Source organism: Scomber scombrus, chromosome 23 (assembly GCF_963691925.1).
Source record: "Scomber scombrus chromosome 23, fScoSco1.1, whole genome shotgun sequence".
In the NCBI taxonomy this organism is placed as follows: Eukaryota; Metazoa; Chordata; class Actinopteri; order Scombriformes; family Scombridae; genus Scomber; species Scomber scombrus.
Window position 1 is genome coordinate 1,014,202 of NC_084992.1, and position 16,369 is coordinate 1,030,570.

Here is a 16,369-nt window from a genome sequence, read left to right on the forward strand (position 1 = left end):
AAGTGGAGGCTTGGCTCCAATTCATTTTCTTCAGTTTTACTTTGATTCAGTTTCTGTTGAGTTTTAACAGTGAGTGTCAGAGATGAGTATCAGGATCATCAACAGGCAAAATGTCCTTTAAGCTTCTTGAAAATCACAAAACCAAGAAGACCAACAAACAGAGTAACTGGCAGAAATACTACAAAATATCTATGCTTGTATTTTCCAGAGTCTGAGTCTCCATTTGTTGGACCCACAGAGCAGAAACATGTGTGAGGTATCAGCTGTCAGGTACAGTCCAGAAGTATTTGGACAGTTCCACATTTTAGTGTTAAAGGGTTTTATTTCCCTCACAGTTCTTTCTATACTGATGTAAAAATAGTCACATTAAAGCTGAGACTTTAATGTGGTATCCATTATTTTATTTACAAGTCAATGTGCTGAAGCCTGAAGAACAAAACATGTGGAACTGTGAAAATGTGATCATACTCCTGTCCAGATGTGGAACTATCATTTCTCACATCCACAAACTCACCTTTGACATCCAGGTGGAAGATGAAGTTGATGTTTACATCACCAGCTCTCTTCCTGCGTCCTCCTCTCTTCTCTACATAGAGACACTCGTATCTTCCTTCATCGTTGCTGTTCACGTTCTTCAGAATCAGAGACAGTTCACCGTTCTTCATCTCATCGTCCTTCAGCTGCACCCGGTTCACATAAGATGGATCCTGGTATGCTGGGATCAGTTGCCTACCTTGGAAAACGCAGACAGATCCTTTACGTTCAGATCTGGTCCACTCAACTATTAATGTGGTGACGTTGTTTGGAGCTGGACATGGCAGAGTGACATCATCTCCAGGGTGTGCTGTTATCTCTGTTATCGGTGGCTCTAAAGAACAATTTTTTTTAAAAACATCCAGAGGAGAAAAATCAGCTTTAAAATTCTTCACTTTTTATTTTTCATCATTAAAAGTAAAACAAGTGAATGTTCAGTATTGGTATAAAATGTCATGTTTGTCATTTCAAACTGCTCATAAATACAGAATCTGCTGTTATTATTAATACAGGTGAACTGAACTCTTCTATTTGCACATTCTGTGAGTCATTTCTAACTTCTGAAGGATGAATAAAAGATGAGTTTCACTACATTAGGCAGTTCCATCCATTAGTGTTGTTGATGTAAACATGTGGCAGCTGTACATTATATAGTATATATGAATATAGATGATATGGAAATATGTGAGTCTCAGATGATGAAGCAGAGACAGACTCTGGTTTTGACCATGGTTCCTGTGAGTTAAAGCAACATTTTACTCATCAACATCACTGCTGTGATGTGAAGTGGAGACCATCAGCTTGCGGAAAACCAAAATATTAAGTCAAAAACACCCCAAACATTGCAATTAACAATTTTGCCCTCAAGGTCGTGGATGACTTCACATACCTAGGCTCCACTATTTCAAACAATCTCTCCTTGGATTTTGAATTAAACAAACCTATTGGCAAGGCAGCTGCCGCCATGGCCCGATTGTCAAAGACGTCTGGGATAACAACATGCTGACCACCAACACCAAGAAACAAGTGTATCAAGCCTGTGTGCTAAGCACTCTGTTCTATGGCAGCGAATCATGGACCCTCTACAGTGCACACTCCAAGAGCGCAGACTCAATACCTTCCACCTGCTAAATCTCAGGAGAATTCTGGGTATTACATGGCAAGATCACGTCCCAAATAAAACTGTCCTCGAACAAGCAGGTATCCCGAGCATGTTCACATTGTCTGCACAACAACGTGTACAGCGAGCTCGCCACTGATTCCAGACAGGGACGGAGCTAGGGGGTGGCGTTTGGGGCTAAATCACTACTACTATTAATGTTTGTAGTAGTCATACAATGCCATAAAATTAAATTATGTGCATATAAAAAATTGGCCCTGGGTCTGGCCTTAGCCCCGGATTTTGTCAACTCCTACATCCACCCCTGGTTGCAGACCCACTGGACGACTTGCCTTGCGCTGCAAAGACACCCAGCAGGGGTGGCCCTAGCTGCAGACAGCTGTGTCTGGAGAGACGCTGTGTCGGCTGCTGTTAAGAAAGGCTAGGAGAGACAAGAGGAGCAGGGGAAAGACAGGAGAGAACGCAGACGTCAGAGGACCGACTCCGCAACCACTGAGTCTGCACCTGTTTACACCTGTACAAAATGCAGTAGATCCTGTCAATCAAAGATTGGACTATACAGTTACAGCAGGCGCTGTAATACAGCAAATGACTGATCATAGTGCAGAAACGCCATCATCTTCTGGGACGGAACGGGGCCAACAAAATGGGGCATGCCTTTGCACACATGCACGCACATGCACGCACATGCACGCGCGCACACACACACACACAGACACACGCACACACACACACACACACACACACACACACACACACACACACACACACGCACACCAATTCACATGAACATTTTACCTGCAGAGGCAGACTGCAGTAGACAGAAGAACAGTAACAGCACAGTGATGAGTGAAGCAGCCATAGAACCAGAATCTGCTGTTTCCAGTTATTTTGTAAAATAGACTCAGCACAGAAGTCCTCAGGTTAAGTCCAGTTTAGTCGTACAGTAAAATGAGTGTGAGAAGGTTTCACAAGCTTACAGAAACTGATCAGCTCAAGGTCTCAGAAAACATAAAGACTAGAATAAATGAAAATCCAGGTTTAAGTTGTGAATTAATTCAGTCTACAACTGGTGCAGTAGTTTAGATCTCTCTCCTCTGATGATGTGAAGGTGAATGAAACATTACAAGCAGGAAGCCTCTTTAGTTGTTAACAGGGTGGTCCTAACTGCTGCACACTGCATCAGACTTCCTGTAAATGATCAGGTTTCTTTTTACTGTTTCTGTCACAACGTCAGTTTAATAATCACTTATTTCCATATTGGTCCTAGATACAAATAATAATATAAATAAAGAAGGACATTTAAAAATGAACTGTAAAACAATAAATATATTCGCACATCTCTTTCCATTTGCTGTTATAAACTTTAACACTCATACACACTAAACACTGTGTATCCAAAATATTCAGATGTACTGACATATTTTAGACACAAGCATGGGGGGCTTTAAGGAAAAAGGGTTGGGAACCACTGATCTACAGTACCTCATTGTGTTTGGTAGCCTACTGATGCAAAAAGTAAAATTAGTCACACTACTAAATAAACCACAATTTATTTATTTGAAATCAATCTAAAAGTCAAAGTAAAGTAACTTTCTTTTGATTCCCAATCAAGAAACACTGGTAAATATTGATATTCAGTGATAAATCGCAATTAAACAAATATTAATCATAGACAGTCCTAGTTTTAATGTAATGTACTCTGCCTGTATGTCCTTCACCTTATTCTCATTGCCTGGTTCCACTACGCCCCCTACTGCCCGTCCAGCAACATTCATGTGCTGAGCTTCCAGCACCTTGAAGTTGTTGCTCACCTGCTAGCTCCACACCTGTTTCTCATGTAGTTATCCTCCAGCCTGACTCTCAGCCTATTAGCCTCAGTCCTTTGTCATGGATGTAATATATGGGCTGATTTTCCTCCACTTTGAGTCACCACTGTGTTGTTTTAGGATCCATTAAATTCATTTTACTGTGCTTTTTAGAACAAGTCAATGTGCTTTTACATGTTGGTTGAATCAATTATTATTAATAATATATTATTAGCATTAAATTGAATCATTCTTGTTTTTAAAAATATATTTCATTATTATTATTTATCATAGTTTTTAATGATTTGAAACCAGTAGCAGTGTTACAGCAGCGTGTCAGTAGCAGCAGAAGAGGAAGAGGACAGACTTTACATGGTGACAGAAACATAATAAAACAGGAAAATGATGGAAACCTCTCTGCAGTCTCTGCACAGGAAGTAGAACCTGTGTTTGTGTTTTGAGTTTAATGCTGAAAATTAATATTGAACAACAGCCTGCTATTAAGTATTTGTGGACATTTTTACAAACAAATTTACATTGCATTTGGTCAATTCACGAGTAAAGCGTTGTATAGATTCCGCCACCAGGTGGTGCTGTAGAGCCAGAGACGAGTTGTGAAAGTGTCGAGAGAAGAAGAAGAAAACAGCATGACAGTAGCAGCTAGTTTATTTTATAATATACGTATATAAGTCTATAGTTTATATAACAGCTGAGTAAACATACTGGTGGTACAGACTATCACTCAGAATGTAACATATATATAAATTCCGCCACCAGGTGGTGCTGTAGAGCCAGTAAGAGACGAGTTGTGAAAGTGTCGAGAGAAGAAGAAAACACAGCATGAGAATAGCAGCTAGTTTATTTCATATATACGTATATATTATTATTAATATAACAGCTGAGTGAACATACTGGTGGTACAGACTATCACTCCACGGTAATTCTGTGTTATGTTGTGTAAAAATATTTTCCAAAATGTAAATTAGTCTCAAACTTTGTAAAAGTGTTTCACATTTTGTAATGTTTTGAACTTCCCGGCCACCGTAAGATTGACTTTATACTTAAAAAGTATCAAATTGATGACTAGAATATATACTTGAGGTAAAAGTTTCAAGTTTGATTCAATTTCATAAAATGTATAGTGTGCCGCTCATGATTCATGATGGAGGTAATCTGTTTAATAAATTAGTCTTCTTATCTTTTATTTACTGTAGAAGTTCAGAATGTATTTCTTGATGATTGGCCGACAACCACCTGACTCATGCCAACAGGTGAATACCTTATTTTATTCCACTTAAAGCAATGGATAAGTAGAAAAACAAGCTTTGAAAAATTAGCTCTACTTCATATGTTGATAAGGGTTAGGGTTAATACATGACATCTAAAAAGAAAACTTAAACAACCTAAAACAAACCTTAGTAGGATTTTCCATGCAGAACGTTTAATTGTAATGGAGTATTGTTTACATTGCTGTGTTGGTACTTTTACAGCAGTAAAGTATCAGAGTACTTCTTCCACCTCTGCCTGGTCTCCTGTGAAGAAGGTGTTGAAGCTCCTCTGTGTTTACTGAGGAGCCATCTGCTGCTTCTGACTGGTGGTTGAACACAAAACATCACTGTGGGACATTAAAACATTTCAGACGGAAATATGAATCAGTTAATTAAGGAAACAGTAAAATAATCGTTTGCTTGATTAAATAATAGTTGTATTTTCTCTGTTGAAATGAGGAGGTGGTCTCACATTACAGTCCAGGTTAGGAAGCCCTGAAGGGAAGTGAGGGAAATAAAAATCTGTTGATCTGAATAATAATAAAATCTTCAATGCTTTTAATCCTGTTTAAAACCTGTGCTGCACTTCTGCCTCTTGTGGCTGAAATGAGTATTACAATAACAAACATTTATTCAAAAATCAGCTGTTCTTGAGTCATAAACACTGGAGAGAAAACAATTAAGATCAGACTTAAAATGGATCAACATACAGATCCTGGAAATATACCAACAGGAAGGTTTCAGTCAGAGATGAAGATACGAGGAGACACAAACTGACGAGATGTTTGATTCATTTGTGAGTTTTTGTTTTATTTTATAGCAAACGTTACTCAACAAAAACAATCACTGTTGAAACTCTGTTTTTGGTTCTTCCTGCAGTCTATTAAGCCTCTAAAAGTCTTCAGTTTAATTTTTATTGTATTTATTAGAAGGAAAAAGCAGCAGAGCAAAATAGAAACTGTGAAAACAAAATCAGTAAAGATACGAAACAAGAATAAAAGTTAATACGTTTTACCAAATCTTCAAATAATCAAATAATCTTCATATATGGGCTGAAACGTACTTATTTTTAAGAATTGTCATTAAAAGAAAACAGCATTTAGCAAAAAAATAACGAGTAAACACATTTTACATACAGATAACAGAAAGGAAACAATAAGATGGATTATTGAGACGTTAATGGTTAATGTGTGTAAATGTTTAAATTATAAGACGTGATGAGGGATTTTTTATTCTTAATCTCGTTGTACTGTAATGTACAATGACAATAAAGGCATTCAATTCAATGTTATCATGATATAAGCTCTGTTGTAGATTATATTGGTTCAATCAGTTCTGAGGTGATAAAAGACCAAATTAGACCAAAGGACATGTTTGAAAGTATAACAACATGACGATATGTATTAGAGCCTGATCTGACTGTAGAGATATAGTTTCTATTGTTTCTTATTCAACACTTTAATTATTTTGTGAATATGATCTTCAAATGTGAGCTCGGTGTTGAGATGAACCAAACTATTGAATATTCTTCACTATAGTAAAGATCTGATGGGACATAGACAGAGGTTTCCTTTAGGGGATGAAAATACTGATAGTCAGTTATTTTTCTAGACTGATATGCATCATTTACATTTACATAATATAACATTAATATTACTGTAATGTTAGCTTGTTTGGGAAACACAGCTGTATGTTTCTTTATTAAATGTTGATATTTTAAAGGTGTGAAGGGTTTAAACTGTAGTTTGACATCAGAACTGTTTAAGTTAATTATAAAATGCTTTGCTAAACTGCTCCTGATGTTCAGTTCACTGTCTGTAAACTGGATTGCTGCTTTCAGTGTTTGTGATATAAAATACAGCCAGCAGGTGGCAGCACAGGAGCTTCTATTTACACAACAGCAGATGATAGTCAGCTCCACTTCAATGTCTCACTTTTAACCTTCCTGTCGTCCTCCCGGGTCAAATTGACCCCGTCTCTTTTGACTGTTCCTTCTTTCCTTCCTTCCTTCCTTCCTTTCCCTTTCCTTCCTTCCTTCCTTCCTTTCCTTCCTCTCTCTTTCCTCCTTCCTTCTTTTCTTCCTTCCTCCCTCCTTCTCTCTTTCTTTCCTTCCTCTCTTTTTCCTCCTTCTTTCTTTCGTCTGTCCTTCTTTTCTTCCTTCCTCCCTTCCTCTGTTCCTTTCTCCCTCCCTCCTCCCTTCCTTCCTTCCTTCTTTCATCCATCCTTCCTTCTTTCCTTTCCTCCCTTCCCTCCTCCCTTCTTTCCTTCCTTCCTTTCATCCTTTCCTTCCTTCTTCCTTCCTTTCTCCCTTCTTTCCTCCATTCATTCCTCCCTTCCTTCCTTCTTCCTTCCTCCCTTCTCTCCTTCCTTTCCTTCCTTCTTCCTCCTTTCCTTCCTTCTTCCTCCCTTCCATCCTTCTTTCCTTCCTCCCTCCCTTCCTTGACTCGAGGACAACAGGAGCGTTAATCCACAAAATGATTAAATATGTGTATAATTTCTGCAGAAGAAGCATCATCACTGCTGTGTGAACACTGATCTGCAGGTCGAATAAACAGCAGAGAGAAAATCTTCATGCATCAAACTATTGAAACAACCTTTCATGCACGTGTGACAAACTCTCTCATTGTATGTTTGCCTGCAAGTTAATATGAGTTATGAAACTTCTCTCTAGTTGGACAAACTCCAAAATGTAATTAAAACAAAATGCAGAACATAGTTTAAACATTGAGGTTCTTCTGAATAATGACACACCTTTATATGTGGCTGCTTTCCAGGTAAATAGAAACACAACTGATGAGGCGTTTCGAAACTCTTCACATGGTTTCATTTCTGTAGGTTATGTTTATTTAGAATTACGTTGACCAGTGATGACAGAGGACAAAAAATACCAAACATTTTCATCAAAGATCAGAGAAAACTGTGTAGGTCAAACTAGCTCCACCTCCAGCAGCTACAACAGTAACAAGCTGCTCAACACTGATGCTTCACTATTAATAATCTAATGATGTCATAATAATAATATATCAGTCAGAGGACCAAACCACTACTTTTACTGTAATACTGCATACTACATCACTATAATACTGCACTACTTTTACTGTAATACTGCATACTACATCGCTCATAATACTGCAGTACTTTACTGTAATACTGCATACTACATCGCTCATAATACTGCAGTACTTTTACTGTAATACTGCATACTACATCACTCATAATACTGCAGTTCTTTTACATTACTCCATGTTTTGGTGCAGTAAAGGATCTGAGTACTTGTGTATTTAATGAATGTTATCCAGGCACACCCAAACTCAAAATATTGAAGGTGCATACAGTATGACAGTGTTGACACAACTAAATAAATTCTCTTCTGTCTCCTTGAGCAGCTTCAAACTCTGGATTAGATTTTACTAACACAAGGACACAGAGCGACTTACTGAGGATGAATAATTAGTCACTTTAGGTCATTAATAACTGATATGAGCTCCTCACTGTAGTTTTAAGGCAGACTTTAATTTGTGAACCTGTGATTTAATAGTGAATACTGTGATGAGTGACGCATGTGTCGTGCTCTGCAGTCACTCCTGTATTTTTATCATTTTATAAGCTCTGTTGTAAAATATATTGTCAGTTCAGTGAAAAGAAACGAGGCCTTGATGTTGGAACATTATTGTCAGAATGAAACCAAAACACACAATACAAATGTTCTCACATATCTAATAATGACATTGACGTGTTATTATCAACAGTTTGTTTCTTTATTAATTGTTGATATTTTAAAGGTGTGAAGGGTTTTAACTGTAGTTTGACATCAGAACTGTTGATGTTAATTATAAAATGCTTTGTTAAGCTGCTCCTGATGTTCAGTTCAGTGTCAGTAAACTGGATTCAAGGTGGACTGGTCCCCACCTCCATCCATAACCAAACAGTTGAAAAGGTCAGCCACTTCAAATACCTCGGACTCACCATAGACAATAAACTGACATTTGATCAACACATCACCAACATTCACAAAAGGTCCCAACAGAGACTCCATGTCATCTGCAAACTCCGTGCCCTCTCTGTTGCCCCCCCCACCTTCATCCAACCCATCCTCCTGTACTGTTCACCCTGTTTTTACACCATGCTGTCCACCACTAACAGGAACAAACTGACAAAAATAACACACACCACATCCAAGATCATCAACCATCCCACACCCAACCTCACGAGCTCAACCACAGAGCAGTCACACGCCTTGCACAAGCAATAACCAACGACCCGGATCACCCTCTCTCCCTTCGCTTCACACTGCTGCCGTCTGGTCGCAGATACAGGACTCTGAGATGGAGACGGGCTTCAGCAAGAGCTTGGTCCCGTCTGCCATCTCAGCACTCAATAACCTCATATGGACCCAGCCCTCCTGAGTGTGGTATATATATGTGTCGGTTGTTCAATGTCTGGTGGTGTTTGTGCATGATGTTGACAGATTGTGAAAATGAATTTCCCCATGGGACAATAAAGGCTATCTATCTATCTATCTATCCATCTATCCATCTATCTATCTATCTATCTATCTATCTATCTATCTATCTATCTATCTATCTATCTATCTATCTATCTATCTATCCATCTATCCATCTATCTATCTATCTATCTATCTATCATTGCTGCTATCAGTGTGTGTGATATAAAATACAGCCAGCAGGTGGCAGCCCAGGAGGTTCTATTTAAACAACAGCAGATGATAGTCAGCTCCACTTCAATGTCTCACCTTTAATCCACAAAAGGATTAAATATGTGTATAATTTCTGCAAAAGAAGAAGCATCATCATCACTGCTGTGTGAACACTGATCTGCAGGTCAACTAAACAGCAGAGAGAATATCTTCATGCATCAGTGTGTTGAAACAACCTTTCATGCACATGTGACAAACTCTGAATTTGCATGTTTGCCTGCAAGAAAAACATGAGTTATGAAACTTTTAATTAAACAAACTCCTACATGTTATTGAAATGAAACACAGAACATGTAGCTTCATGATGACAGCTGATGAGTTTGGCAGCTGAAGCATTTCAGTTACAAGAAAATAAAACCGAAGCTTGCAGGATTGTACATGGGTGTGGTATAACACAACACAAAGACAAGGCCAACCTGTTTGACCTTTCAATCTTACATAAGTGTCTAATTGAGCAGCTTCAAACTCTGGATTCACTTTTACTAAAACAAGAACACAGAGGGATTTACTGAGGGTGAATAATTAGTAGATTGACTTGGCTTAGTGGTAATATGAGAATAAATGTTAACTCTCGATCTGAATGTCTCTGTGGGCGGTGTAACAGAGCTGCTCTCTCTCCCTCTCTCTCGTTTTCAGTGAAACGAAACTTCCTGTTTTAATGTTTTCTTTATTCAGAGTTTGAAAATATTCTTCAAACTATTTTTCAACATCCAGGGAAGCCCTGAAACTTCCTTTCGTCTCAGTATTGATCTCTGTATCTTTCCCAGTGTGATCAGATCAGTAAACATGATTAGTCTATTTGTTCAGTATGTTCATAGAATCTGTTCTCATGAAACAAAATGGCGCCAAACACACAGAGAGACAACCCCTCCCTTTACATTTACCAAGTCACGTGATTTCAGAGAAAACAGAACTGTTGAGCTGCGTTCAGGTTGTGTCGTACATTTAAGCTTTCATTGTAAATGTGACATGATAACAGCTATCAGTGAGGAGATTTACTGAATATCTACTTGAAATTAATCAAGTATCATACATGTTACAATCCGTCATGTGATCTGTGTTATTTACTGAACTCTGGAGAATGAACTTCAAACTTTAAGGTGGAGTCCTCCAACAGAACTACTCCCATAAACACACCAAAACAACACCTGCGTAGCAAGTTAGAGCTTGTTTTTCTTTGAATAGTAGAGAATGAGACGTTATATGTAACATGGAAACAGCAAGAGTGTTAGTGTGTTGATAGAAGGTGAAGAATCAGATCCTGAAAGTAGAAACACTGAACATGTCAGTAAAATGTACCAAAATAAAAGTGGGTCAACTTGGAGCTATATCTAAAAGAACCTCAAATGCGTATTTTAGAAACCTGAATGTCTCTGTTGGTGCAGTTTAGTTCTCTTTATTTAGAGTTTTAAAATAAAGCCTTAAAACTGTGTGTCCTTTCAGTTTTTATCTCTCTATCATTCAGTGTCAGTAAACATGTTTGTGTCTTTGTTCAGTATGTTGGCAGAGAGCCTGTCCTCGGCTACCAGGAAACCAAAAGGCGCCTACACCCAGAGAGATAATAACACCCTCAGGTCAGGCGAGGTCATGTATTCAAACTGAGAGCCAATAATTTGCCTCTATGTTTGTAATTCAAATGATGCTTGATAAGGTTTCAGGATGAACAGGTTTATGAGGTTTTAATGTTTGTCTGAGACGTTGAGTTGCTGTCTGTCTGTATTGGTCAGGATTTTATAATCTCAATGAAAATATAAATAATAAATAAACAAAATGAATTATTGAAGACAATAACAGTTGCTTGCAGCCGTTACATGCAGCAGCTGTCAGAGCTGATATTGGACTTTTTGTGGCCTTTAGTTATCTGAAATTCACTTGTATGACTTTAACTGGAACAGTTTCCTGTAAGTTGGTTCAGTAAAAAACAATTTACAGGAAGTGAAAGCGATGTGTTGCTATTTTCAATATGACACCTTACTGCTGAAATGCATCACTGAGGTCTTTAGATATAAGTAGTCAGGTCACATTTTCAGCAGGTCTGCATTCATGTAGAGTGTCACGTATGTTAACTTTGGTCCAGAAAGGGTGATTAATGTTGTTTCTGTATTATAGTGTAAAAAAAACAAACAGGATTCATTTGAAACCAGACTGATCTGCTGTCATCATCTAATTATACATAAACATCAGCACAGATCAGATGATGTGAGATGAAAAACTTTCAGAAAATTTCCAAAGTTGTAAAATGACCCTGATGGGATTCTTCTTCTTTACATGTAAACATGACTCACCTTAAGATCATCATGATACTGAAACATAAATAAGTGACATTCAAAACTGATGACATGATAAATACACATCGACCAATCAGAGAGACTCTCTGCACCAACAGAACGAAACTGAAGTTTGATCAGAATCTTCTGATAAAGTTAATGATCAGGAGGAAAACCTGAAACTAGGAAACAAACACGACCTCATCAAAGAGGAGAAAACACTCTATACCATGTGTACAGCAAGATTAAAGCGATGGTTCGGCATAATTTCGACCTAGCGTCATATGCACCATGACGTCTATCTTACCACCCGCTCCGCTTTTTTTTTTCATTTTGTCGCAAACTGGTGGAGTTAGAGCCATCAGCCGAATGGCTTAGTACAGTTTGTAAGTACACCAGGAGTTTATTAAAATAACACTTACCTGATGGCTTTTACTCTGCTGCTACTGCTAAAGCTGTAAACATCGTCGAAATCCTGTGTGGTCGCGCGAGATCGCCGCACAGATCTCTAGATGTGCTGTGCAGGGATCTCGCTGGGCCACACAGGATTTCAGTGATCGCGCGTTTTTTTGACAATGTTTACAGCTTTAGCAGCAAAGTAAAAGCCATCAGGTAAGTGTTATTCTAATAAACTCCTGGTGTACTTACAAACTTTCCAATGCATCGATTTATGAGTAAAGACCCTATTTGTACTACTGTAGAAGTTTGATAACAATCCAGGGATTGTTAGTGGAGTTATTTATGAGATACACTGGTGGGTCCGTTAGCGCCTGTACTAAGCCATTCAGCTGATGGCTCTAACTAAACTATTTTGCGACAAAATGGAAAAAAAAAGGGGGAGCGGGTGGTTAGATAGACATCATGGTGCATATGACGCTAGGTCGAAATTACGCCGAACCATCGCTTTAAGCACAGTTTCAAAGCATCAGCTCTCCCCCATCTGGGCCAGTCTGACCACATCTCCCTGTTTCTAAATCCGGAATATAGACCACTCATCAATACTGTGAAACCAGCTGTTAGAGTGATTCGAGTGTGGCCAGAGGGAGCATCTGAACAACTTCAGGACTGCTTTGAATGCACTGACTGGTCCATATTTGAGGATGATAACATCGACACCTGCACTGTGCTCTTTTATATAAAAAGTTGTATGGACACTGTTACCACCACAAAACAAATCTGTATCTTGCTGAACAACAAGCCCTGGATGACTAAAGATGTTCGACTCCTGCTTAAGGCCTGCAACATGGCTTTCAGGTCCAGTGACACACAACATTACAATGTTGCCAGGTCGGAACTGAAAAGGGGCATCACAGATGCCATGGTGGCCTACAGGAGGAGGATTGAGGGGCACTCCGACAACTCAGACCCAAGGGAGTAAGGGATACGGCACATCACAAACCAGGGTAACAACATCAACTCATCTACCAACAACAGTACTGCTTTAGCTTGAGAATTCAATCATTTCTTCGGCTGCCATGAGGTGGTGGAGGCAGAGACTGCTATGACCAGCACCAGCTACCAACAACCAGGCACTTGTCCTGAAGACTGCTGAGGTACTACAAACACTCTGTATTATCAACATACGGAAAGCAGCAGGTCCAGATCGTGTTCCAGGACGGGTCCTCCGAGACTGTGCCTTGGAGCTGGCTGGGGTCTTCACAAACATCTCTGTCACAGTGCTCTGTCCCCACCTGCCTAAAAACCTCCATAATTGTGCCACTGCCCAAACAGACTGTAATAACGGGCCTCAATGACTACAGACCTGTGGCATTAACACCCATTATTATGAAGTGCTTGGAGAGACTGGTGCTGAAATACATCAAGGTTGCTCTCCCAACCACTCTGGACACTCACCAATATGCTTACAGAACCAACAGACCAACAAACAATGCCATCTCCCCTGCCCTCCACACTGTCCTGCTACATCTGTAACAACCCCAGAACAAATTCAAGGCTGTTATTTGTGGACTACAGCTCTGCATTTAATACCATCCTCCCAAGCAAACTGCTCCACAAGATGACCAACCTAGGCCACGATCACAACATCTGCCTATGGATAAGGTATTTTTTAACTAACCTACCACAATCGGTCAAGATGGGCCCTGTCTCTCAGTACAGGTGCCCCACAAGGCTGTGTCCTGAGTCCCTTCCTGTACTCTCTATACACACACGACTGTACGCCCATCCACAACACTGACGTCATCATTACATTTGCTGATGACACAACAGTGGTTGGTCTGATCAGCAGAGAAGAAGAGACAGCATAGAGGGAGGAGGTCCAGAGATGAACAGACTGGTGTGCAGTTAACAACTTGGCTCTAAGCAGCGACCACACTTCCTGAGAGCTCTCAAGAAGGTGAATCTGTCACAACATCTGAGAACGTCCTGACCTACAACATCCTAGTGTGGTACAGCAGCAGCTCTGCGGCTGACAAAAAGTCCCTGCAGCGAGTAATTTAAACTGCACAGAAAATAACCAACACACACCTACCTGCTTTGGAAGACATCTTCACCTCCTGATGCCTGCAGAAATCAACAAATATTTTGAATACTCATCCCACCCTGCCCACCATCTGTTTGACCTTCTGCCCTCAGGCAGACGATACAGGACAAATAAAACATGCACCACTAGACTGTTGAATAGTTTTTACCCAAAGGCCATCACTACACTGAACACTAGCATGAAATCATCCAGATAACTGAATAATTGTGCAATAATATTATTTATTCATGTTTACAGCATATGCTGGCCGTATACCTGCTGACTCTGTGTGTGTGAGTGTTATGTGCATTCAGTGGAATGAATGTTCTTTATCTAGTTTTATATTTTCTTATTTATTACTTTGAGATCTGTCTTCAGTTGGTGCAGTAAAAAAATGTTGTTTATTTTTTTACAATGACAATGAAAGTAATCTTGAATTCTGAGATGGCTCCTCTGAGAAAGACACAGTGAGTCAGTCTCTGTTTTTCTTCTTCTCTTGATGAGATTCAATCCACAGTATTTAGTCTACAAACTGTCTGCTTTGAGTAACTGAATTTAGTCTCTTTTCCACTTTAAACACACTACAGACTCAATGCTGTGGATTCAGGACACAGTCAGAAAAATGATACAAAGCTGCTAAATGAGTCGAGTGGAGACTCTTCACAGGAGACAATCTTTGACTGAAGTAAAGCTAGAAATGAACAGTAAGTTTTAAAGACTCCATGTTAACATATCTGCAGTTAGAGGAACAACAAGTAACTCTGCTGTGTGTCTGAGCTTCACATAAAAACCACAGAAAACAGGAAGTCACTGCAGCTCAGTGCGAGTTCTCTGTCACGCTGACAGTCGCCTCCATCTTAGTAACAGTCAGAACAACATGGTGTAAATTCATCACTGTGGAACAGTGATATTTCCGTGTGATGACTCTCACGCTGCAGGGGGGAAATGTGATACTCTGGACTTTTGTGTCATCAGTCGGTCAGTCATGGTTTCACTGGCAATGTTCCTTGAGCAGACACATTTATAATATAGTTTAAATGTTTTAATGAAATTATTATGTACACAGTATAACAGAGTCACTCACTGTCTCCTCAGAGTGAAAACAGGGACTTCATGGTGGCTTGTCCAGTATATAAAAGAGGGTCATATAATAGACCTGCAGACATCCCAACTCTCCCGGAAGTTCGGGGAGTCTCCTGCATATTGATAGCGGCTCCTTAAAGCCCGCAAATGAGACACAATCTCTGGAGTGAGCGAGCAGAGCGCGCACTAGAGAGTGACAGCGTGTGTGTGTGTTTGTGTGACTATAAATGCAGCGCGTGTGAGAGCAAAGCGTCCTTATAGCTCTGTGTTGCTGCTTATTAGACCGATCGCCCCCAACTCCCTCCCACCCGGACCAATCCCACTTTCCCTTCTTGCAGGTTTGGATGTCTGGACCTGAAATATCAGGACAGCTGTCTGGTTCTCTCTCAACAACTAGAGAAACAAAATGGAGGAGCAGTAGAGAAACGTAGTTTGAAGCTTCTGTTTTTATCAAAGCAGCATCTCCCCCACTCTCTCTGTCTGAATCAGGAAGCAGTTCAGTCTGAGCTTATGTGACAACAAACTGCAGTTCATTGTTTAATTTCTGTGTTTGTATTTATTTGTTTTATGTAAAATATCAAAGTTCAGATGAAACTCTGACCTGAACTCAATACTTTATAAATATGATGCAGTTATGATGCATTATTCTTGTAAGTGAACACGTTTCAGCTTAGTGTTTGTGGTTTTGGGTCAAATGACTCTGATGACCCAAAAGTCCAGAGTATCACGTCTGCAGCGTGAGATTCATCACACAGAAATAACACCGTTCCACTGTGGTGATCATCAACATGACATTTAACACACCCTGAGCCTTGTTGACTTCCTGTTTTCTTGTTAGTGGTTTTATTTGAAGCTCAGACACACCGCAGAGTTACTTTTTGTTCCTCTAACTGCAGATGTGTTAACATGGAGTCTTTTAAACTTCCTGTTCATTTCTAGCTTTACTTCAGTCAAAGATTGAAGTAACATCTTTGCTGTCTGAGCTTCAAATAAAAATCACTAACAAGAAAACAAAAAGTAACACGGCTTTGTTAATTCTGCTGTCAGGTTGTCCATGGTTTCTGCTTTATTTTTAGTGGGCAGACCATTA